This window comes from Anomaloglossus baeobatrachus, chromosome 10 (genome assembly GCF_048569485.1).
Source record: "Anomaloglossus baeobatrachus isolate aAnoBae1 chromosome 10, aAnoBae1.hap1, whole genome shotgun sequence".
Lineage (NCBI taxonomy): Eukaryota > Metazoa > Chordata > Amphibia > Anura > Aromobatidae > Anomaloglossus > Anomaloglossus baeobatrachus.
In genome coordinates, this window is record NC_134362.1 from 121,761,736 (window position 1) to 121,787,221 (window position 25,486).

At 45.2% G+C, this 25,486-nt stretch overlaps 1 pseudogene; it reads left to right on the forward strand.

Annotated features, from left to right (window-relative positions):
• The first annotated feature begins 7,366 nt into the window (after nucleotides 1–7,366).
• LOC142255492 (U2 spliceosomal RNA) lies at nucleotides 7,367–7,573 on the forward strand (annotated as a pseudogene).
• The last annotated feature ends 17,913 nt before the right edge of the window (nucleotides 7,574–25,486 follow it).

Here is a 25,486-nt window from a genome sequence, read left to right on the forward strand (position 1 = left end):
TTATAATTTTATTAATAGACCACAAATAAAAAATTTTTTGCTATCCTTGTTTCAAGACAGAGTATTTGATAATATACAATACACTGATTATTACTAAAACCAAGGACCACATAAAACAAGGACCACATAAAATAAAAAATGAAAGTAATGAGAATAAAATTCTTTTGTATAACCAATTAACTTCGAGGTGATACAATATTCACATTGATTTAGTTTTACCAGTCTAATGTAATGCCCCGGCCGGTGGCATATATTTTGTTTGGTTAATAATTTAGACTTATACAATGAAAGATGTACTATACCACCCCTGGCTAACTTACAAGTTTTAAGTTGTACAATATAAGTTTGCGACGTTATATTCATATATAGGAAGGCAAACAATATTGGCAATTTAGTGGCACCCACCATACGTAATCTTACAGCACCTAATAAGGGAGGATTATTTGGCCTGAAAGGTTTTTTTCCATGCAAAAGCTGTATAGTATGTAAGAATACAAAAAATATTTCACGGAAATCCTTCTTACAGGGGCAGTCAGAAGTCATGATTAGAGAATTTATTACATGTCAATCAAAGGGAGTAGTATATTGCATTCAATGTCCCTGTCAGAAAAAATACATTGGGAGAACTATTAGACCCCTATGGAAAAGGGTGGGTGAGCACATTAGAAGTGTTAAAAATAAATGTACTAAGCACCCCCTATCCAGACATTATGTGTTAAAACATGGAGGGTCCTTTAAAGGATCCCAAGTATGGGGCGTACAAAAAATAACTAAGGATTGGAGAGGTGGCGATTTCATTAAAAAAATGTCACGAGCAGAAAGCCAATGGATTTTTGAATTGAACACCTTGAAACCATATGGACTCAATAATGATATAGAACTGTTTGCTTTTAATTAATTTATATTTTTATAGGTAGAGGAGTAATAGGTACTGATAATAATACGGAGAGAAGGAAAAAAAAAAAAAAAAAAAAAAAAAAGCGATTGTCATGGAGATATATGTGTATATATGCATAATATATATTAAAATTGGTGCTTCACTTGCCCAAGGTTGATGTAGATATAAGGGGCTTTTCATATTATAGCAAATTTATATTACACCTTTATGATGTCCTTTTGTTAAATTTATTGTTGAAAAAAAGCATATGCATATATACACATTGTCTTCCCAGTATATGATGATACAAGCAAGGCTATATATAGGTCTTTTTAGAAAAACCTTTAGAAAAACCTTTGCACATAATTATATTATATGGCTATTATGAACGGTCTTTCACAAATTGATATATGTAGTGGTCATTGAATGTTGGTTGAATTTAAACATTGTTTAATTTTATGCAAATTATAACCAATTAAATATATGCATAAATAGTGCTCTAGGCAACAGCTGAGTTATCCTTGAGGAAGGGGGCCGTTACACGCCCCCGAAACGCGCGTCGGATCAGGACTCTGTTTTTGCCTACCTCACCTGTGCGGTGATAACCTGCCAAGTAATCTCTCCCTCGTGTGGAATCAACCGGCTTCCACTGGACACGGTACGGATTGCCTGCTGGAGAGGTTGAGAGGTTACCGCTGACATTTCCTTTGTCTGCAACCAGGATACATTGGTACCTCCAGCGGTTCTGCATTGCTCGTTTGGAAGCGGATCGGAGCCTTGTGTGGTGCTAACCTGCCAAGCAACTTCCTCCTGTGTGGAATCAGTCAGCTGACACTGGATACGGTCTGGACTGCCCGCTGGAGAGGCTGAGTAGTTACCGCTGATCTTATTGTTGTCCGCAGCCAACATCTTGGTGCTTTCAGTGGCTTCGTACTGCTTGATTTCGAAAGTACATTTGGGAGAATACGGGACCGGCTGGTTTGTGGCCTTGTGAAGTGTTATAAAGGCTCTGTAAAGAGGGATGTCGGTAACCATACATCTCCCCCAGAGCCAGCACTAGTCGCGGCCACTGGCCTCAAAACGTCCGCTCTGGAAGTCTAACAGGTCAATCCTGTACATAGCGGTTCCAGCCTAATCAACGGAGAAATCCGGGGTGTTTTTTGCGGTCAAGTTGTTGTGAGGTTTATTCCCCCAGGCCCTGGGGGCGAATATAACGTCGCAAACTTATATTGTACAACTTAAAACTTGTAAGTTAGCCAGGGGTGGTATAGTACATCTTTCATTGTATAAGTCTAAATTATTAACCAAACAAAATATATGCCACCGGCCGGGGCATTACATTAGACTGGTAAAACTAAATCAATGTGAATATTGTATCACCTCGAAGTTAATTGGTTATACAAAAGAATTTTATTCTCATTACTTTCATTTTTTATTTTATGTGGTCCTTGTTTTATGTGGTCCTTGGTTTTAGTAATAATCAGTGTATTGTATATTATCAAATACTCTGTCTTGAAACAAGGATAGCAAAAATTTTTTTATTTGTGGTCTATTAATAAAATTATAAAAACCCATCTAGCGCTGGTTTATTGTGGATTTTTACTTAAAATCCTTTACACAGTTTATTAAAGGCTACTTTACACACTGCGATATCGGTCCCGATATCGCTAGTGTGGATACCCGCCCCCATCTGTTGCGCGACACGGGCAAATCGCTGCCCATGCTGCACAACACCGACCAGACCCGTCACACATACTTACCTGCCCGGCGACGTCGCTGTGACCGGCGAACCGCCTCCTTTCTAAGGGGGCGGTCCGTGCGGCGTCACAGCGACGTCACTGAGCGACCGCCCAATAGCAGCGGAGGGGCGGAGATGAGTGGCCGGAACATCCCGCCCACCTCCTTCCTTCCTCATAGCGGCTGGGAGGCAGGTAAGGAGAGGTTCCTCGTTTCTGCGGTGTCACACGGAGCGATGTGTGCTGCCGCAGGAGCGACGAACTACATCGTTACTGCTGCAGTAACGATAATCGAGAATGGAGACCCATGTCACCGATGAGCGATTTTGCACGTTTTTGCAACGATGCAAAATCGCTCATCGGTGTCACACGCAGCAACATCGCTAATGCGGCCGGATGTGCGTCACAAATTCCGTGACCCCAACGACTCCGCATTAGCGATGTCGCAGCGTGTAAAGCCCCCTTTAGTGGGAGTGGTGTACAGGGTCTTAGCAGTAAAGAGTATTCCATATTTCTGCCAGATACCCACAGAGATATTGAAATCTGAAAAAAGAGACTTCTGCTCATTGAAGGTAAGAACTGCTCACATAGCGTTCAACTCCACAGCAAACGAGTGCTCTAGCACTGGCATCTCAGCAGGGATATTCCCCTACTACACATGTGTGTCTGGGTCGCTGTGACAGTTTACAGGACATAACTCAGGGCACCTAGACAGAAGGCAGAGGGACTACTTTCTATTTCTGGTGTAGAGCTTAGTACAATATATATATATATACTATTACATGTGACACATGTACCTTGTATTACCATTATTCGCTGTATATGAACCCCTTTTCTCCGGATATTATTTGTCTATAGCATTTTTCACGAACCTGAGGCAACTGAGAACCCTTCAGTGAAGGAATTCCACTAACCCTCACAATACCAACCAGGGGCCTCCCTGCAGTAACTCAGGTAGTTGTACCCATTCTCTTTCCGCATTCTATGTGTTCTTCTTCTTTCTTCTTTTTTTTCTTTTTTCTTCTTTTTATTTCTATCATGTAGTTCAGGGGTTTATAGATATATGTCCTGCATCTCATATTTCCTTTAGTGGTGCTTCTTACCCATTCTCATATCATTTACCCTAGTATTTCATGATCCTGAGGCGACTGAGAACCCTTTAATAAAGGAATCCTTTTTCACTTGAATTGTCAAGTGATACTTACCAGTGACTATCACGTAATGTTACAGGTAGTTGCATTTTCTTCCTCTTCTTTCTCTCCTTTCTTCTTTGTCACACGGTCCATTGTGTTATAGCCCACGTGTCATGATAACACTTGTACCATCTTTTCATTTAGATTCCACCTACAATTATTTACCGATTCCAGTTCTGAAATAGGCTTTCATCATCTACTCACTAGAATTCTCAAGTGCATAAGGTACTGAGACATATACATGTTCACACCATTATAAAGAACAAAGTATAAACATTGAGGTTTTTCTCACACCCATGTTCCTGTGTTCTTTGGTATGATATGTGTTCATTTCCTTCACTATATAGGATTGCAAGTTTTCCATTTGTACCTTAATGGCAATGACGCTATACAATTGAACACATATCATCCTGTTATCCATATAGGTGTGTATTTACCTGCTTGACTATTTTTGGTTGTTTGATCCAGAATGTTTCTCCAGATAGGTCATGTGGAAATTTTCTTTCCTCAGTACAAATGTTTTCACTATGGCTTTGGAAAAATTTTTTGTATGTGCATCATGGTCATTTGACCCATTGTACTCTCAAGTAGCAATATATTGTACTGTTATGTTGTACTATGTACTAATTACGTGTTTATATGGTTTTGTAACCCTTTATGATCTTAGATAACTTTATCCTTGATAAAGACCTAAAAACAAGGTCGAAACGTTGGATGAATTATCCTTTTGCACAAATAAAGAATTTTCAGCATTCCAAGAGTTCTTTTCTTACGTTATTGATCACTATAGTGTGCCAGAGCTATTTCTATTGAATTGACTCTTATTTTTTCTGAGCACCTGCTATATACACAGTGAGCCAGACATATTCAAGTTTCATTCAGAAGGCAGAGGGAAGCCTTAGCAGCTGAGCCTATATCTTGGCTTGTGAGCATTAGAACAGGCCGGCGATTACAGGGTAACATGAAAAATGTCCAGCTTGCATTATGACTAGAACATGACAATATCCTTTTAAGTACTAACCTATGATGCGTTCCTAAGCAGTTGATGTTATATGTTCTACATTTCATTTTCTGCATACTTTACAAGTAGTAGAATTTGCTTTGATATAGGCAACTGGATTTTCACAATGAAAAGGCAAAGGATAACGCCCGAAAAAGACGCCATACATTATGTCAGTGCCATCACTGACAAACCTGGATTGACCATGAAATACATCAATCCCCTTAAAGGTGAGTTAAAACAAGTTTTAACTAAATTGCCTTAATATTGTCATGCATTAGAATGACTGTCTTAGGTAATGATAAATATTTTCTACAGGAAGAGGAGTGTTTGCTGAAACTGAAATCGAAAAAGGGAGTTTTGTTGCAGAATATCGAGGCGAGCTCACGTATGCACTTACGATGGTAGACAACTACTCGAGATTTATGGTTGTGGTACAAGTCAAAGATCTAATGGCCCATACTGCAGCGAAGGTCTTCCAAGCACACTTATGCAGACCTCATGGCTACTCAGAGAGAGTCCTCACAGATCAAGGCACTGCCTTTGAAGCGGAAATCTTCAAGGACTTCTGCAGCTTTTACCGATGCAGGAAGATGCGCACTACACCCTACCATGCTCAAACCAATGGTTATCAACCTGCTCAGGACTTTACCCCATATTCCAGATGTGGCCTTACAAGTGATTTATAGAGGGTTAACAATACGTTGGGATCACCGGATCTAATCTCCCTTTTTATACACCCTAAAATCTTGTTTGCTTTAGAATAAACAATAAAATCATAAAGGTATAGCAGTACCGTTTCAAAGTTTCGGTGTCCCAAGCAGCATTCCATCAGCCTCTGGAAGGTTCCTGGCAAATTGCACAGCTCGAAGGGCATGCTTTTGAACTCGCAGAGACCCATCGGGGTGGCAAAGGCGGTCTTCTCCCGGTCTGCCTCAGCAACGGACACTTGCCAATAGCGACTAGTGAGATCAAGGGTAGAAAAATAATTTGCAGTTCTCAATGCAGCTAGCTATTCCTCAATACAGGGGAGTGGTGCTGTCCTTCTTCTTTAACAGGACCAACGGAGCTGCCCAGAGGCTACAACTGTCACGGATAACCCCAGCCTCCTTCATGTTGCTCAACATGTCCTTGGTACACTGGTAATGTGCAGGTAGTTTTGGCTTATATCTCTCTTTGATGGGTGGGTGTGCACTTGTGGGGATGTAGTGTTTGACCCCTTTTATTCTTCAAAAGTCTAGCGGATGTTTGCTGAAGACTTGCTCGTATTCTTGCACTAGCCTGTAGACCCCCTTCTTGTGATGTGAAGGTGTGGAGTCAGTGCCTACGTGTAATTCCTTACACCACTCCTCTGGCTGACTTGGTGAGCTGTCACTGAATGGGTGGGCTGAAGCAATGGTGGATGCTGCTGTTTGGATAGCATGTGTATCTACTGAGAACAGCTTATCAATGGTGGCAAATCGGAGCAGCTTAATCTCTTGCTCTCCGCAGTTCAACACTCTCATGGGCACTCTTCCCTTCCATATTAATGAATAAAACTATGATGTAAATAGCATATAGATACCCCACAAATGCAGATAAAAGTAGGTTATGGGAAAAGGGGGAAGAGAGAAACAGGAAAATAGTGGAATAAAGTATACCTTCCAGGTGGGAGAGGAAATGGCAGCACAGCCAGTGGAGGTGAAGCAAGGGGAGCCTGCAACTAAAGAGTTGAGAGCGTTATCACATGGTGACTGAGCCTGATTGTAACGGGAGCATAGAGGTGCCGATCCTGTCTTACCTGCGTTGGTGTAGAAGTGGGTGTCCTGTGGTGGAGTCAGCTGTGTGCAGTGGTGGCCGTGGGTTCTTTTATGTGCGACCGTAGTAATAGCTGCGCCCACTTCCTGTATGGGAGTGGAATGCAGTGAGGCTAATGGAACGCACGCCTGCGCATTTGTGTTTAACGTCGCGCATGTGCAGAACGGAGAAAAGGCTGCGCTCACTTCCTAATGAAAGGGAGTGAGACGCAGCTGGGAAGGGAAGGGAAAAGATTAGGGTTTGGGGATGATGAAAGGGCTTTCTACGGGCAAGGATGGCAAAGGGTGGCAGTGACGGAAAGTCAGGCAGCCTGTCCTGTCCTGTCCTGTCCGTCCGTCTTTTTGTATCATGAATTGGAAAGACTGCAAGGGGGAGGGGAGGTGCTTGGAGGAGGAGGAGTTATTCAGATTAATTGCAGTGGGCGGCGGCTGCAAAAAGCATCATTCTTCTTGTTTTTGCTCTGCAAAACAGCCTTTTCAAGGGTTGGCTTGGGTGACAAAATGTCTTCTGTAGGCGTGGGTTTGTCTCCCTCTCCCTAAGATGTGTCCGGTATAGGCCAGGGTGCCACTCAAGGCCGTAACCAATTCGGGTTATAGCTTCTCGGCCTTTTGGCTAAGATCAAGTGTAGTTTCGGAGGACGCTACCTTGGTCGGTACTGGAAGGTGCCTGGGATTGCACGTCTGCCGGCCTTGAGGAAGTGTGTGCGCCTTCTGGTGACACATAGCCCTCTTGTGCCTGGACGGTTCCCAGGCAACGGGAGGCGATCACCTTTGTTATTTTGAAGTCCTACTGATAAACAGAAAAAAAAAAAAAATAAATCTGTTCTTATCAGTTTAATATCTGATACGTCCCCTCTCTGGGGACCATATATTAAATGGATTTTTAGAACAAGGAGATGGAAAAAATCTTGCTCTGTCCACTCCACGCATTGACCTGGTATTGCAGTACCTCCAGGACCGGTGCACCCCTTCTTAACCCAGTTTCCAAAAGCAGAACTCAATTCACCTGATTCAAATGAGCCCCATTAGTGAATTGAAAGAAAGCAAAAACTTTATATGCACCTCAATTTGGCCAATTCACTTTTCACACTTTCACCCTTTTTTTTATCTTTCACACCTTTTACTTGCTTTATTGATGCAAAAGCTGTGCCAAATAGCAAACTCATCTCCACTCAACTTGACCAACTCTGCTATGTCCCGTGCAGTATCTTATTCTCAGTCTTATCTAGATCATTTGCAATTGAATAGAATAGATCCCTTTTGGACACATTGGATTCAGCTGCTGCAGTGACTGCAGGTGTTAGAAGATGCAGACTTGGCATCAGGTGCTGTCTATCAGATTCCACTCCAATTAAAGCTTCCATTGTTTTTCGGTGTTTTCTTTGAGCAATGATGATGTCTTTAGTGATCTGTTGGCTCCCTCTCCTGGAGGAAGAGTTTGCTTGCTCTTGGACTTTCAAAAAGAGAGGTCATGATAGACATTTAGCTTCTGAGCCCAATTGGGGACAGTCATGGGTGATGAATGTTTTGCAACCTGCTGCGAAGCCTGATACCGCAATATAAGGAACGTCAAATACTAAGAATGGGCGGCCTATGAAAGAATTAGTACTTTCATTAAGCATACTTAAACGGCTAATTGGGAATAGACAAACTGTAAAAAGCCCTCTGAGAAAGCCCCTCTCTAACCTTTGTTAGTAAGCTTTTCTGTAGTCTGCCTGTTGATGTATTTTCCGTTTGAACAGTGCACAACATGAAGTGACGGAACACTGGCTTGTCACAATGTCCCCCGCTGACATCACGATAGCGCTGCTGCCTAGAAAGCCAGCTGCGCAGCAGAAGTTGCTCTTTGGGTGGGATGGTGGGCTAATGTATCTATTCCTGCTTGGTGTGAGTTTGACATGATCTAGAGCAACGAGTTCCAGCGGCTAGCGGTTGATTATTGGCTGTAATGGGGCTTTCTGGCTGGTGCCAGCCTTTCTTCTTAGCACACAGGAACCACAATCCCTACACCATGCTTCGATGGATTCTCTCATCCCAGCCCAGTAAAACTACATATTTCACACAGTTCTAAGCAGCCCATGGGCATTCACCTGGATTAAAACCCATAACAGCTCATAGACCAAACAATCAATCTACCACTGGACCAAAGACAGGAAGCTAAATCCACTGCCTGCGGTAACTAACTTAATCCTATAGTCTACTCACACAACAAACCCAAGAGAAAGGAAAAAAACATGGCTTCGATTATCCATCCAATGAAAACGCATAACCATTGTGAGCCATTGGACAATGCAATTGCACACATGGTGACATGGTGCACGGCCCAATGAATCAAGTCTGTACTTCATATTCACGGTTTAAGCCCTTGGGTTCTAATGTGTCCAGAGTACATATCCAGAAAGATTCCCTTTCTTTGTGCTAAGCACAAGTCAACAATACGTTGTAAGCAGATTCTATTACCAGTCCCACACCATTTTGTGACGCATAATCGCACAGTGGCCCAATTAAGATTCCAAGTCATCGAACATGTCCCAGCCATACGCAGAGGAGGCGATAGAATTAGGAAGCTCAAAGAAAGGGAATCTTTCTGGATATATACTCTGGGCACGTTGGAACCCAAGGGCTTAAACCATGAATATGAAGAACCGACTTGATTCATTGGGCCGTGCACATTTTTTCTAACGCCCGGTTCTTTTTCGTGTTCACACTATATATGGTTCCAGTATGTATGGAGTTCCATTCTTCCTTGTTTTTTATTTGTCATGTTTGTCTGATTACCTTGTCTAACAGTTTTTTCTCCCCTTTCTTTACCTTCCAGGTTCCCATAGTCACGTGAAATATCCCTGTTGCACTTGATTACGGCTCACTATTCACTATAGGATGTCTTATATCTAACATCACACTCTCACCCATCAGCACTCTATAGGTTTGTATAAGGTATGCGCTTACACATCCGGTCCTCCATAGGTATTTCCACTTATGTAGCACTATCCCTATGATCACTCATAACTCATACCCTTGTAGTCAATTACAGCCTCCTCTCTCCCCTCTCCCCTTCTCCCTTTCCATCTATAATTTTGCCAGTACAATATTAGTTTACATTAGGCACACACTCACATATTCCTTTCCTTAGTGACTTATTGTAATTCACATTCGCATACAATTCTCTATGCCTGCCCCATTACTACATTCATACCTACTTGACCCTATCCTGATACCCCTTGTCTCACCTTGTTGGTCCCTACACCTGTTATCATCTCCTTTCCTGTGTCTGTCTTGTCACACAACACATTTTAGCATATCCCTTGTGCTCCTTATTACCTGTCCTGCCTATTAGAATTATGTCCATTATGTCCATGCATGGCCCAATGAATCAAGTCTGTACTTCATATTCATGGTTTAAGCCTTTGGGTTCCAATGTGCCCAGAGTATATATCCAGAAAGATTCCCTTTCTTTGAGCTTCCTAATTCTATTGCCTCCTCTGCGTATGGCTTGGACATGTTCGATGACTTGGAATCTTAATTGGATCACTGTGTGATTATGCGTCACAAAATGGTGTGGGACTGGTAATAGAATCTGCTTACAATGTATTGTTGACTTGTGTTTAGCTCAAAGAAAGAGAATCTTTCTGGATATGTACTCTGGGCACATTAGAACCCAAGGGCTTAAACCGTGAATATGAAGTAAAGACTTGATTCATTGGGCCGTGCACCATGTCACCATGTGTCCAATTGCATTGTCCAATGGCTCACAATGGTTATGCGTTTTCATTGGATGGATAATCGAAGCCATGTTTTTTTCCTTTCTGTTGGGTTTGTTGTGTGAGTAGCCTATAGGATTAAGTTGGTTACCGCAGGCAGTGGATTTAACTTCCTGTCTTTGGTCCAGTGGTAGATGGATTGTCTGGTCTATGAGCTGTAATTGGTTTGAATGCAGGTGAATGCCCATGGGCTGCTTATGACTGTGTAAAATATGTAGTTTTACTGGGCTGGGATGAGAGAATCCATTGAAGCATGGTGTAGGGATTGTGGTTCCTGTGTGCTAAGAAGAGAGGCTGGCACCAGCCAGAAAGCCCCATTGCAGCCAATAATCACTTAATAACTTTTTCAACTTGTCATCATATGGGAGGCCTTCCATTCCTTGTAGTAGTCTAGTTGCCCACCTTTGAACTGACTCTAACTTCTGAATGTCCTTTTTAAAATGTGGAGCCCAAAACTGGTTCCCATATTCCAGATGTAGCCTTACAAGTGATTTATAGAGGTTGATCATCTTTACTTATCATTTAAAACTTTCAAACTGGTACACTCAACACATAAAGCCCCCCCCTTTTAAAGAGTAGTTTCCCTGTACCTAAGTGGGGGTCTACCTAGGTTGGAGCGAGTGGACCTTCGGGGTCCGGTGTCAGTGGTGACAGGCAGTGGGGCAGAGGGAACAGTCAGTTCCTCCTCCCTGCTATCATGTGGGGCAGGCGGAGGCGTAGGGGAGCTGGGTACAGGTACATCCCTGGGCACTGGCTCGCGGTTAACCGTTTCCATCATTTCTTCATCCACGGGTTGTGGGAACAGTATCACTGGAAGGATCACCGCACCGTTCTGTGTAGGCCAGTCTGCTGGAAAATCACCCATCATGGTGTGGATTACCTCTTTTTCCTTCTCCACTGGACTGGGAACTGGAGCCTCATCCGCTACTCTCAATGCTGGTGGGCACTTCTTCAGGTGGTCTCGGGAAACCGTGGCCAAAGTCCCCCCCTGGTCACGGCTGATCTGGTAGGCCTTCCCATTCTCCCATCCTGTGGGCTGGACTACATACGGGGTTTTTTCCCATTGATCATCCAGCTTGTGGGCCCTTCTTTTCCGCTTCAGCACTACATCCCCAGGTTGGAAGGAACCGGCAGGCGCCTTCTTGTTGAAGCACTGCTCCTGTTGTCCCCGACTCCGGCACAAGTTCTTTTCAACATACTCCTGGACCTGTCGGTACTGTGTCCTCCGCCGAGTGTCCCATTCAGCTGTCGACAGGAGTGCTTCTGAAGCTTCCAAGCCCATTTCCAGATCCACTGGTAGCCGGCCGGGACGAGCTCTCATCAGGTATGCTGGAGTGCATTTCGTAGAGCTGGAAGGGATGTTGTTGTACATATCGACCAGGTCAGGTAGCTTCTCCAGCCACAGGTTCCGCTCTTCCAGTGGTAACGTCTTGAGGAGGCCCAGGACCAAGTGGTTCATCTTTTTACAAATGCCATTGGTTTGGGCGTGGTAAGGCGTGGTCCGGATTTTCTTGCAGCCGTACAACTGGCAGAATTCCTGGAATACCTCTGCTTCAAAGGCCGGACCCTGGTCGGTAAGCACCCTCTCCGGGTACCAATGCGGTCAACAGAAATAAGCCTGGAAAGCCTTAGCAGCGGTGCGGCCGGTTAAGTCCTTAACTGGGACAACCACCAGGAACCTCGAGTAGTGGTCTACGATGGTCAGAGCGTAGGTGTACCCACTTCGGCTGGGGGTGAGCTTTACATGGTCAAGGGCAACCAGCTCCAGCGGTTGGTGTGTAATGATCGGGTTTAGGGGTGCCTTCTGGCTGGCCTCGTCCTTCCTTCTCAATGCGCAAGGGCCACATTCTCGGCACCAGGCCTCCACAGATTCCCGCATTCCACTCCAATAGAACCGCTCTCTTAACAACATCTCTAGCTTCTTCCACCCGAAGTGCACTGCACCATCATGGTATGCTTGCAGGACGGTGGGCACTTTAGCCTGGGGAATCACCAGCTGGCGGATCTTCTCGTGAGTCTTTGGATTAATCAGCTCGCGATACAACTTCCCCTGGTGTAGGTATAGCCGGGTCCGTTCTTGCCACAGACGTTGGGCTTCGGCAGGGGCAGCAGGGTCTATCCCAGCAGAACCCTGTTCCACTAGAGTCTTGACCAGGCGGACAGCAGGTGCCTGGTCCTGAGCTTCCTGCCAGTCCTGTCGGGGCAGCGGATCCAGGTTCACCCGTTGTTGGTAGACGTGCACCTTCTCAGTGAATGGCCGGGGTTGAGGGCGACACCTTCCGCACCAACCACATGTCCTAGGTACTGCACTCTGGGTTTCAGCAGATGACACTTTGAGGGCTTCAACTTCATCCCATACTTGGCAAGGGACGCGAACACCTCGGCTAGGTGCTCCAGGTGGGCTTCATACGTCTGTGAGTACACAATCACATCATCCAAGTACAGCAAAACGGTCCCATAGGCAGTCTTCTCTCGGTCCTCCGGTGCCACGGCCACCTGCCAGTACCCGCTGGTGAGGTCAAGGGTGGAGAAGTAGTTAGCGGTTCTCAGCGAGGCCATGGACTCTTTGATGCGGGGCAGAGGGTAAGCATCCTGATGCGTTATCTGGTTAATCTTCCGGTAATCCACTCACATCCGCATGGTGCCATCCTTCTTCTTAACCAGCACCAACGGAGCGGCCCAGGGACTACAGCTGTCCCTAATAACCTCTGCCTCCTTCATGTTCCTCAACATGTCTTTGGCGCATTGGTAGTGCGCAGGGGGAATAGGCCTGTATCTCTCTTTAATAGGGGAGTGTGTACCGGTAGGGATGTGGTGTTGAACCCCTTTAATCTGCCCAAAATCTAGAGGGTGCTTGCTAAAAACCCGCTCATACTCCTGTACCACCCGGTATACCCCTTCCTTGTGGTGTATGGGGGTATCATCAGTGCCGACATGTAGCTCTCGATACCACTCGCCTAACTCCCCCAGGGATGAGTGGGAACCGGCAGCAGGCGGTGTGACCGGGGGAACGGCTTCATGGATCGTGTGGGGATCTAGAGTGAACAATTTGGCAAGGGTAGCGTACCGGGTGGTGCATGAATGCACACATATTGGTTTTATAATCTTATTGTATTACTTTATATTCTTATTTCACTTGTGCATATCTCCACCATAATCCTGGCTAAGAAATATAGCTTTTTTTGGGGTACACATGTAGTAAGGTCTTCTTTCTATTTCTTTAGGGGTGATATAGCCTGGTGGAACTCTAGACCTCTAACATTATATATGCACCCTTTTTCTTTATGGTTCTTGGACACCTTATAACATTCTTCCATACATATATATCTTTCTCATAAATTATAAATAATTAGGCATTTTTATATATTTTATTTACATTTTCATAAATAACCTTTTACAAAGCATGGGGGACATTCTCACATACATATAATTTTCATGTACGCATTCTGAAAATTTACGCATAAACCGTACACACTCCTTTTTGTAACAATTTCTATAACTCATTCGCTGAACTCTCATCCCGGATATTCATTCTTACACCGAATTTCCTGTTATAACACAACATTCATGATTTTTATTCAATTTATTTTTATTTTTTAGGTTTATTAGTAGTGATGAGCGAGTACTAAAAAGCTCGGGTGCTCGAAGCTCGGGCCGAGCCTCCCAAGATACTCGTGTACTCGGCCCGAGCACCGAGCCCAATGTTATCCTATGGGAGACCCGAGTATTTTTGTGAAATGACCACCGGCAGCATGTAGAAACCCTAAAAATGGCACAAAAGTCTCCGAAGAGTGCTCAAATGACATGGCAACAGCATGGGGAAGACCCCTTGAAGCATTTATCACTCAAAAGTCACAGCTGTGAATAATTTTGTCCACGTTTTACGCCATTTTTACGGACTCACCAGAAAACCTTCCAAAATGACACCAAAATGATTTTTCATAGCGGAAATGTTAAGGGCACATACCCAATAGTGAGATAGAGCTAATGTATGTTACTTTTTGAGATCAATACATGAAAGATTTTACGTAAAACATTGTGTGGCACTCCGATGTCCCTGAGAAGAGACGTACATAAAGGCCTCTGAGTCTAATGTGCCCATTTTGAGGAACTGAGTCTTTGTAGTATTTTCCTTTGCCAGGGCAGTCCAAAATTGTGAGGTTCACCAATGCCCCTGCATACAGACGTGCATGATGGCCTGTAAACCTGAAGTGCCCATTGTAAGGAAGTGGGTCTATTGTAGTATAGCCCTTAGGCAGGGCAGCCAAAAATTGGGAGGCTCCACGTTGTCCCTGGATAGAGACGTGCATGAGGGCCTCAAAACATTAAGTGTCCAGTGTCAGGAAGTGGGTGTATTATAGTATAGCCCTTAGGCAGGGCAGCCAAAAATTGGGAGGCTCCACGTTGTCCCTGGATAGAGACGTGCATGAGGGCCTGTAAACCTGAAGTGCCCATTGGAAGGAAGTGGGTCTTTTGTAGTATAGCCCTTTGGCAGGGCAGCCAAAAATTGGGAGGCTCCACGTTGTCCCTGGATAGAGACGTGCATGAGGGCCTGTAAACCTGAAGTGCCCATTGGAAGGAAGTGGGTCTTTTGTAGTATAGCCCTTTGGCAGGGCAGCCAAAAATTGGGAGGCTCCACGTTGTCCCTGGATAGAGACATGCATGAGGGCCTCAAAACATTAAGTGTCCATTGTCAGGAAGTGGGTGTATTATAGTATAGCCCTTAGGCAGGGCAGCCAAAAATTGGGAGGCTCCACGTTGTCCCTGGATAGAGACGTGCATGAGGGCCTGTAAACCTGAAGTGCCCATTGGAAGGAAGTGGGTCTTTTGTAGTATAGCCCTTTGGCAGGGCAGCCAAAAATTGGGAGGCTCCACGTTGTCCCTGGATAGAGACGTGCATGAGGGCCTCAAAACATTAAGTGTCCATTGTCAGGAAGTGGGTGTATTATAGTATAGCCCTTTGGCAGGGCAGCCAAAAATTGGGAGGCTCCACGTTGTCCCTGGATAGAGACGTGCATGAGGGCCTCAAAACATTAAGTGTCCATTGTCAGGAAGTGGGTGTATTATAGTATAGCCCTTAGGCAGGGCAGCCAAAAATTGGGAGGCTCCACGTTGTCCCTGGATAGAGACGTGCATGAGGGCCTCAAAACATTAAGTGTCCATTGTCAGGAAGTGGGTCTTTTGTAGTATAGCCCTTTGGCAGGGCAGCCAAAAATTGGGAGGCTCCACGTTGTCCCTGGATAGAGACGTGCATGAGGGCCTCAAAACATTAAGTGTCCATTGTCAGGAAGTGGGTGTATTATAGTATAGCCCTTAGGCAGGGCAGCCAAAAATTGGGAGGCTCCACGTTGTCCCTGGATAGAGACGTGCATGAGGGCCTCAAAACATTAAGTGTCCATTGTCAGGAAGTGGGTCTTTTGTAGTATAGCCCTTTGGCAGGGCAGCCAAAAATTGGGAGGCTCCACGTTGTCCCTCGATAGAGACGTGCATGAGGGCCTCAAAACATTAAGTGTCCATTGTCAGGAAGTGGGTGTATTATAGTATAGCCCTTTGGCAGGGCAGCCAAAAATTGGGAGGCTCCACGTTGTCCCTGCATAGAGACGTGCATGAGGGCCTCAAAACATTGTTCCCATTGCAAAGGAGCGGGTCTCCTGTCGTTGTAATGTCCATTCTGCAAAGAATGGGCGAAAAAATTTACCACTGGGGGTATACCTGAAACAAAGGCCTAACTCTTGTAACGGTCATCATGGTGGCGCATGAGGAGAAGGAGGAGCAGTCCAGCGATTATCCAAAGTCCAGAAGTGTGTACCCATGGGTGACTGGAGGTACATGGCAAATTCCCGTTACAAACTTTAAATTCCGCTCTCATTTGCTGGTGGTGTGGTGAAGTCTGGCCCAATCCAACCCTTGTTCATCTTGATCAGAGTCAGCCTGTCAGCATTTTCAGTTGACAGGCGGGTGCGTTTATCTGTAATGATTCCACCTGCGGCACTAAAAACACGCTCTGACAAAACGCTAGCGGCAGGGCAGGCCAGGACTTCCAAGGCGTAGAGAGCCAATTCATGCCACGTGTCCACCTTGGATACCCAATAATTGTAAGGCACAGAGGAATGTCGGAGTACAGTTGTTCGATCTGCAAGGTACTCCTTGAGCATCTGGGCAAACTTAGGATTTCTTGTGGCACTACCCCGCACCTCAGGGGCTGTGGTACGTGAGGGGCTGAGAAAACTGTCCCACATCTTAAAGACTGTTCCCCTACCTCTGGCGGATTGGACTTGTGCCTCTCTCGGCTGTACGCCTTGGTTGTCCACTGATTCCTGACCTATGCCGCTAGCGTTTTGTGAGGGGAATGCTTTGCCTACTTCCGTGACTATGGCCTTCCGGAACTGCTGCATTTTGGTTGACCTCTCCGCCTCGGGAATAAGAGACATAAAGTTCTCCTTGTAGCGTGGGTCTAACAGTGTTACCAACCAGTAATGATTGTCGGCCAAGATGTTCTTAACGCGAGGGTCACGAGACAGGCAGCTTACCATAAAGTCAGCCATGTGCGCCAGACTCTTAACAGCCAGGACTTCAGTAGCCTGACCAACACGTTGACTGAACATGCTGTCCTCCTCCTCCTCCTCCTCCTCCTCCTCATCTACCCTGTCCTCTGGCCAGCCACGCTGAACCGAGGATATGACTGGTGTGCATGTCATATCCTCAATTTGGCCGGAGATTTGCTCCATGTCTTCATCCTCTTCCTCGTCATAGTCCTCCACTGCACGTTGTGATGAGACGAGGCTGGGCTGTGTGTTATCACCCACACCCACTACTGTTTCTTGCTGCAACTCATCGCGCTACGCCTGCAATGCATCATGTTTGGTTTTGAGCAGAGACCGTTTTAGAAAGCAGAGTAGCGGTATGGTGACGCTAATAATGGCGTCATCTTATACCTTTATGATGTTATTGTTTATTCTAAAGCAAACAAGATTTTAGGGTGTATAAAAAGGGAGATTAGATCCGGTGATCCCAACGTATTGTTAACCCTCTATAAATCACTTGTAAGGCCACATCTGGAATATGGGGTAAAGTCCTGAGCAGGTTGATAACCATTGGTTTGAGCATGGTAGGGTGTAGTGCGCATCTTCCTGCATCCGCCATAACCTTCCCTTAGGATATACTGTGCCCTTATCAGATTGGTTGTACAAGGTTGCTTCTCTTATTGGATGGATTTCAAGCTGCATGGATAATGTTCATTTAAATGATGTGGATAGAAAGACTGAAAATATCTACATGTAGTCTGAAATCCATCATGAATCAATACTATTTTACACAGTCATAAGCAGCCCATGGGCATTCACCTGCATTCAAACCAATAACAGCTCATAGACCAGACAATCCATCTACCACTGGACCAAAGACAGGAAGTTAAATCCACTGCCTGCGGTAACCAACTTAATCCTATAGGCTACTCACACAACAAACCCAACAGAAAGGAAAAAAACATGGCTTCGATTATCCATCCAATGAAAACGCATAACCATTGTGAGCCATTGGACAATGCAATTGGACACTTGGTGACATGGTGCACGGCCCAATGAATCAAGTCTTTACTTCATATTCACGGTTTAAGCCCTTGGGTTCTAATGTGCCCAGAGTACATATCCAGAAAGATTCTCTTTCTTTGAGCTAAACACAAGTCAACAATACATTGTAAGCAGATTCTATTACCAGTCCCACACCATTTTGTGACGCATAATCACACAGTGATCCAATTAAGATTCCAAGTCATCGAACATGTCCAAGCCATACGCAGAGGAGGCAATAGAATTAGGAAGCTCAAAGAAAGGGAATCTTTCTGGATATATACTCTGGGCACATTGGAACCCAAAGGCTTAAACCATGAATATGAAGTACAGACTTGATTCATTGGGCCATGCATGGACATAATGGACATAATTCTAATAGGCAGGACAGGTAATAAGGAGCACAAGTTATATGCTAAAATGTGTTGTGTGACAAGACAGACACAGGAAAGGACATGATAACAGGTGTAGGGACCAACAAGGTGAGACAAGGGGTATCAGGATAGGGTCAAGTAGGTATGAATGTAGTAATGGGGCAGGCATAGAGAATTGTATGTGAATGTGAATTACAATAAATCACTAAGGAAAGGAATATGTGAGTGTGTGCCTAATGTAAACTAATATTGTACTGGCAAAATTATAGATGGAAAGGGAGAAGGGGAGGGGGGAGAGAGGAGGCTGTAATTGACTACAAGGGTATGAGTTATGAGTGATCATAGGGATAGTGTTACATAAGTGGAAATACCTATGGAGGACCGGATGTGTAAGCGCATACCTTATACAAACCTATAGAGTGCTGATGGGTGAGAGTGTGATGTTAGATATAAGACATCCTATAGTGAATAGTGAGCCGTAATCAAGTGCAACAGGGATATTTCACGTGACTATGGGAACCTGGAAGGTAAAGAAAGGGGAGAAAAAACTGTTAGACAAGGTAATCAGACATAATGTAACCAGTTGATCAGACATGATCACCTGGTTTGAGACCCCCTGCCTTACACTATATAGATATCATGTTCATTCCCCATCTATCTTGCTCAGGAGAGCATCTCCCTCCCCCGGCACCAAGAGCAGCTCATACTGAATTGTTACATTGACTAGTAACACTGCACACAGAAATGCACCTTAATATTCCACTGTTAACCCTTTCCTCCCAGCAGTAACACACAACTCCTCACCTTGATATCATGGTGATTTATGGTCAGAATGACTTCAATGCGATCAGTGATTTCTATTCTAGCTCTGCTCACATAGATTTTATATCCACACTCAACTATAGGCCGTTCTTCATATTTTGGGGGCTTTTAGTCAGATATACTAGTTTGTGCCTGTATAGTATTGGTGTAGATGGGAGTGTAGGGCATGGGTTACATGGCACTGTGGTGGAATACTGATGGGAGGTATTGGTGCTGTGTTTGATGCTTCTACTGGGTATTTTCCTACAAATACTGGAACAGCTCACTGCTTAGAATGATCCTTCCCAGCTCTATAATATATTATATATACCCCACAATGCAGGCTCACACACACATTTGTCTCAAGTGTGTTGTAGGGACACAGATACAGTCTTGGTCATGTGACTAAAGGCTACTTTACACACTGCGATATCGGTCCCGATATCGCTAGTGTGGGTACCCACCCCCATCTGTTGCGCGACACGGGCAAATCGCTGCCCATGCCGCACAACACCGACCAGACCCGTCACACATACTTACCTGCCCGGCGACGTCGCTGTGTCCGGCGAACCGCCTCCTTTCTAAGGGGGCGGTCCGTGCGGCGTCACAGCGACGTCACTGAGCGACCGCCCAATAGCAGCGGAGGGGCGGAGATGAGTGGCCGGAACATCCCGCCCACCTCCTTCCTTCCTCATAGCGGCTGGGAGGCAGGTAAGGAGAGGTTCCTCGTTTCTGCGGTGTCACACGGAGCGATGTGTGCTACCGCAGGAGCGACGAACTACATCGTTACTGCTGCAGTAACGATAATCGAGAATGGAGACCCATGTCACCGATGAGCGATTTTGCACGTTTTTGCAACGATGCAAAATCGCTCATCGGTATCACACGCAGCAACATCGCTAATACGGCTGGATGTGCGTCACAAATTCCGTGACCCCAACGACTCCGCATTAGCGATGTCGCAGCGTGTAAAGCCCCCTTTAGTGGGAGTGGTGTACAGGGTCTTAGCAGTAAAGAGTATTCCATATTTCTGCCAGATACCCACAGAGATATTGAAATCTGAAAAAAGAGACTTCTGCTCATTGAAGGTAAGAACTGCTCACATAGCGTTCAACTCCACAGCAAACGAGTGCTCTAGCACTGGCATCTCAGCAGGGATATTCCCCTACTACACATGTGTGTCTAGGTCACTGTGACAGTTTACAGGACATAACTCAGGGCACCTAGACAGAAGGCAGAGGGACTACTTTCTATTTCTGGTGTAGAGCTTAGTACAATATATATATATTTATACTATTACATGGGACACATGTACCTTGTATTACCATTATTCGCTGTATATGAACCCCTTTTCTCCGGGCATTATTTGTCTATAGCATTTTTCACGAACCTGAGGCAACTGAGAACCCTTCAGTGAAGGAATTCCACTAACCCTCACAATACCTACCAGGGGCCTCCCTGCAGTAACTCAGGTAGTTGTACCCATTCTCTTTCCGCATTCTATGTGTTCTTCTTCTTTCTTCTTTTTTTTCTTTTTTCTTCTTTTTATTTCTATCATGTAGTTCAGGGGTTTATAGATATATGTCCTGCATCTCATATTTCCTTTAGTGGTGCTTCTTACCCATTCTCATATCATTTACCCTAGTATTTCATGATCCTGAGGCGACTGAGAACCCTTTAATAAAGGAATCCTTTTTCACCTGAATTGTCAAGTGATACTTACCAGTGACTATCACGTAATGTTACAGGTAGTTCCATTTTCTTCCTCTTCTTTCTCTCCTTTCTTCTTTGTCACACGGTCCATTGTGTTATAGCCCACGTGTCATGATAACACTTGTACCATCTTTTCATTTAGATTCCACCTACAATTATTTACCGATTCCAGTTCTGGAATAGGCTTTCATCATCTACTCACTAGAATTCTCAAGTTCATAAGGTACTGAGACATATACATGTTCACACCATTATAAAGAACAAAGTATAAACATTGAGGTTTTTCTCACACCCATGTTCCTGTGTTCTTTGATATGATATGTGTTCATTTCCTTCACTATATAGGATTGCAAGTTTTCCATTTGTACCTTAATGGCAATGACGCTATACAATTGAACACATATCATCCTGTTATCCATATAGGTGTGTATTTACCTGCTTGACTATTTTTGGTTGTTTGATCCAGAATGTTTCTCCAGATAGGTCATGTGGAAATTTTCTTTCCTCAGTACAAATGTTTTCACTATGGCTTTGGAAATTTTTTTTGTATGTGCATCATGGTCATTTGACCCATTGTACTCTCAAGTAGCAATATATTGTACTGTTATGTTGTACTATGTACTAATTACGTGTTTATATGGTTTTGTAACCCTTTATGATCTTAGATAACTTTATCCTTGATAAAGACCTAAAAACAAGCTCGAAACGTTGGATGAATTATCCTTTTGCACAAATAAAGAATTTTCAGCATTCTAAGAGTTCTTTTCTTACGTTATTGATCACTATAGTGTGCCAGAGCTATTTCTATTGAATTGACTCTTATTTTTTCTGAGCACCTGCTATATACACAGTGAGCCAGACATATTCAATTTTCATTCAGAAGGCAGAGGGAAGCCTTAGCAGCTGAGCCTATATCTTGGCTTGTGAGCATTAGAACAGGCCGGCGATTACAGGGTAACATGAAAAATGTCCAGCTTGCATTATGACTAGAACATGACAATATCCTTTTAAGTACTAACCTATGATGCGTTCCTAAGTAGTTGATGTTATATGTTCTACATTTCATTTTCTGCATACTTTCCAAGTAGTAGAATTTGCTTTGATATAGGCAACTGGATTTTCACAATGAAAAGGCAAAGGATAACGCCCGAAAAAGACGCCATACATTATGTCAGTGCCATCACTGACAAACCTGGATTGACCATGAAATACATCAATCCCCTTAAAGGTGAGTTAAAACAAGTTTTAACTAAATTGCCTTAATATTGTCATGCATTAGAATGACTGTCTTAGGTAATGATAAATATTTTCTACAGGAAGAGGAGTGTTTGCTGAAACTGAAATCGAAAAAGGGAGTTTTGTTGCAGAATATCGAGGTGAGCTCACGTATGCACTTACGATGGTAGACAACTACTCGAGATTTATGGTTGTGGTACAAGTCAAAGATCTAATGGCCCATACTGCAGCGAAGGTCTTCCAAGCACACTTATGCAGACCTCATGGCTACTCAGAGAGAGTCCTCACAGATCAAGGCACTGCCTTTGAAGCGGAAATCTTCAAGGACTTCTGCAGCTTTTACCGATGCAGGAAGATGCGTACTACACCCTACCATGCTCAAACCAATGGTTATCAACCTGCTCAGGACTTTACCCCATATTCCAGATGTGGCCTTACAAGTGATTTATAGAGGGGTAACAATACGTTGGGATCATCGGATCTAATCTCCCTTTTTATACACCCTAAAATCTTGTTTGCGTTAGAATAAACAATAACATCATAAAGGTATAGCAGTACCGTTTCAAAGTTTCGGTGTCCCAAGCAGCATTCCATCAGCCTCTGGAAGGTTCCTGGCAAATTGCACAGCTCGAAGGGCATGCTTTTGAACTCGCAGAGACCCATCGGGGTGGCAAAGGCGGTCTTCTCCCGGTCTGCCTCAGCAACGGACACTTGCCAATAGTGACTAGTGAGATCAAGGGTAGAAAAATAATTTGCAGTTGTCAATGCAGCTAGCTATTCCTCAATACAGGGGAGTGGTGCTGTCCTTCTTCTTTAACAGGACCAACGGAGCTGCCCAGAGGCTACAACTGTCACGGATAACCCCAGCCTCCTTCATGTTGCTCAACATGTCCTTGGTACACTGGTAATGTGCAGGTAGATTTGGCTTATATCTCTCTTTGATGGGTGGGTGTGCACTTGTGGGGATGTAGTGTTTGACCCCTTTTATTTTTCAAAAGTCTAGCGGATGTTTGCTGAAGACTTGCTCGTATTCTTGCACTAGCCTGTAGACCCCCTTCTTGTGATGTGAAGGTGTGGAGTCAGTGCCTACGTGTAATTCCTTACACCACTCCTCTGGCTGACTTGGTGAGCTGTCACTGAATGGGTGGGCTGAAGCAATGGTGGATGCTGCTGTTTGGATAGCATGTGTATCTACTGAGAACAGCTTATCAATGGTGGCAAATCGGAGCAGCTTAACCTCATAACGACGGCCGTACGACTTAAAGCGGCGGCAAAACAGGGTACTTATTCTGTTCCGCCGCTTTAAAGTGGCGGCCCGAAAAAACCCTGTAGCGCCCCCCAGCGACCGAAAATCTCGGGGGTTTCAGCTACCGGGGGTAGCTGAGACCCCCCAGATTATGAATCGGGGTGTTTTTTTTGGACCCCGATCATGTGATCGGCGGTATACACTGTATACCGACGAACACATGAAAAAAAAAGAAATGGCCGGTAAAACTGATTTCTTTTTCATCTGACATGATCAAACATGTCAGATGAGAAAGAAATCTAACCCCCTAGTGCCCCCAAAGCCCCCGGTACCGGAGAGTCCCCCCACCCCCACCCCTACCCCCACCGGACATCCAAAATGGCGCCGAAGCGCACAGAAAACTGCCGCCGGCGCCGGCTCTGCAGTCATTTCCCTCCGATCTGAAATGATCAAACATTTCAGATCGGAGGGAAATGTCCTCCCCCTGACCCCTCCTCCGGTCCACCGGAGCCCTCTGGTCACCGGAGCCCCCTCCGGTTCTCCAGAGCCACCACCCCCCTCCCCCCTCCGGAAGATGGCGGCGCACAGCGCGCGGCCGCATTCATTCTGCTCTTTCTGCCGCATGTGACACGTCACATGCGACAGAAAGGTGTCCCCAGGTCCCGCTAGGTCACCCCCCGTCACCTCCCCCCCCCAAGCCCCCGGTTATACGTTACCTGTCTGCCGCTCCGTCCCGCGATCACGCCGCCTCCTTCTTCTTCTTCTTCAATGCTGGCGGCGCATGCGCAGACAGCGGCTGTCAGCTGGATCCCTGCAAGCAGGGATCCTGCTGACGTCGCAACTGCACAGGCTACTCCACTGTGGACCGGGGGAGGGTGAGTGCGGTAATCTGCAGTCACACTCCTCACATGGAGAGACTGCTGTTCCAGAAAATGGGGGGTACGTTCTGTGAGCGTGCCCCTCATATTCTGGAATGAGGTTACTGCAGGTCACTCTGCCCTAGGTTGGACCGGGGCAGTGTGAGTGCAGTATTCTCAGAATACTGCACCCACACTGCTCATGGAGAGCTTGCTCTTCCAGAAAATGGGGGATACGTTCCCTGAACGTGCCCCCCATATTCTAGAAGATCCAGAGTCGGCGTGGGACCTCCTCCAAAATGGATTACAGCGACCGGAATTTCTTTATTTTCAATAAATTGGTAAAAGAGGAATGTTTCGGGGAGTGTTTTTTCAAATAAATTTTTTTTTTGTCTTTTTTTTTTCTATTACTGACTGGGTTAGTGATGTCGGGTATCTGTTCAGATGCCGTGACATCACTAACCCCAGGGCTTGATGCCAGGTGACATTACAGCTGGTATCAACCCCATATATTACCCCGTCTGCCACCGCACCAGGGCGCGGGATGAGCTGGGGCGAAGCGCCAGGATTGGCGCATCTAATGGATGCGCCACTTCTGGGGCGGCTGCGGCCTGCTATTTTTAGGCTGGGAAGAGTCCAATAACCATGGCTCTTCCCACCCTGAGAATACCAGACCCCAGCTGTCCGCTTCACCTTGGCTGGTGATCTAATTTGGGGGGGACCCCACGTTTTTTTTTTTTTAAAAAAAACGCCTGGGGAGCCCTCCAAATTGATCACCAGACAAGGTGAAGCTGTCAGCTGTGGTTTGCAGGCTACAGCTGTCTGCTTTACCCTAGCTGGCTATCAAAAATAGGGGGGACCCCACGTCGTTTATTTTAATTATTAATTTTTTGGGGGGCTAAATACAAGGCTAGGCACCCTTTAGTGCCACATGAAAGGCACTAAAGGGCGCCAGCTTAGAATATGCAGGGGGTGGGACGTTATATATGTTTGACATCTATCCATTCATCCATTGTAGCATTTTACGCTGTGTGCCCACAATCAGGGTTTGCAGCGTTTTGGGCGCAGAGTGTTTTCCCTGTGTCCATGACGCTGCGTTGTGCTGTAGAAGCACAGTGGAAGGATTTTTAGAAATCTCATGCCCACTGTGCTTCTTTTCTCCGCAGCATAAACCGACCTGTGGCACAGCTTCCCGAGCCTCAGCATGTCAATTTATGCTGCGGAGACAAGAGTGTTCTCTGCAGGTAGCATAGAGCTCCACAGCGGCCTGAACCCAAATCGTGGGCATGGGCAGCTGCGTTCTCCCATGGACAACACTCACATCTCTG